Raw genomic sequence first — 1,232 nt, 5'->3', positions numbered from 1 at the left:
GGATGGATGGATGGATGGATGGATGGATGGATGGATGGATGGATGGATGGATGGATGGATGGATGGATGGATGGATGGATGGATGGATGGATGGATGCTCGAGGGTTCCCATTTTAAGGCCCTGGTGCAGCCCATCGCCGTTGGGCGTGGGGACAGAGGTTTCACGTGTGAAAGATGCGCCGTGGGCACGCACATATACTTTTTTGTTGTTATTTTTTAAAAGAAGCCGGCCGGAACAGGTATAAGAGCTGTGAACCAGCCGTGCGTTAGGATCGGTGCAGCCCATACAGGGGGGAACAGGGGAAACGCGTCGGGTGGAGAGCGCCGAGGAGGGTGGGCGAGCTGGGATGGGGGTGACCGGTCCCCACCGCTCAGAACTTGGGGGTCCGGGCTCGGCGCTCCCCAGCGCTGTCCAGCTTGGCCGGCGCCGCCGGGACTGAGCGTCGAGGTCGGGGGGGAGTGGGGGAAAAGGGGGAGACAGCAGGGGGATGCTCATGACCCTCCCCGAACCGTGGAACTCTCTCCGGGAAAGCTCGCCTTTCCTCCCTGCCCTCAGAGGAATCGCTTTGCCTGCAGGTTTTTTTGTTTGTTTTTTTATTTTGCCCCCTCCTTTCCATACTCCAGGAATTGGGATGCACTGGAGGGGGGAAACGGAGGGGAAAAGAGAGCAATCTATCCTGGTTCKCTTTCCGGGATGCTCCGCCGGCTCCCTCCGCACCGGGAGGCCCCACGGCCGCTCCCCCGGTGTGTGCGGGTGCCCCAGCACCAGGGTGGTCTCCTGCCCACCCCTCCTCCTCCTCCGAGAACGGGCGATTTCTTTGAGAGGAGGAGGACAGTGAAGAGGGGAACACAAACTTTCCTCTTCGCGCCCCCCCCCCCTCCCCCAAATTTTAAGCATTTTATGGATGTGAGGGCGAAGGGTCTCCCCGGGATTTGCCTCTTCACCCCCGCTCCACAAATTTCCTCATACCCCAAGCACATCCTGCGGGCGAGAAGGGTTTCTAACACCTGGGAAAAGTCACGTTGTGTCTTTTAACATTTTGGGGAGGGGGGGCTCAATGCGAGCTGAGATCTTTGGGCAGGTGAGCTGAGATTCCCACCCCCGCTCCCTCCGGCACTCACAGCCCCGAGACCTACAGCCTGTGTGGGATCACAGGAGGGGAATTTCCATCCAGAGGTCACGAAATTGCTAAGCCATTTCAAAACGTGCCTTTAGCCCTGTCCGGAGGTAG

Source organism: Malurus melanocephalus, unplaced genomic scaffold (assembly GCF_030028575.1).
Source record: "Malurus melanocephalus ecotype Western Australia unplaced genomic scaffold, MMel_1.1 scaffold_286, whole genome shotgun sequence".
NCBI classification, from domain to species: Eukaryota; Metazoa; Chordata; class Aves; order Passeriformes; family Maluridae; genus Malurus; species Malurus melanocephalus.
This window is presented reverse-complemented; position numbering follows the sequence as displayed.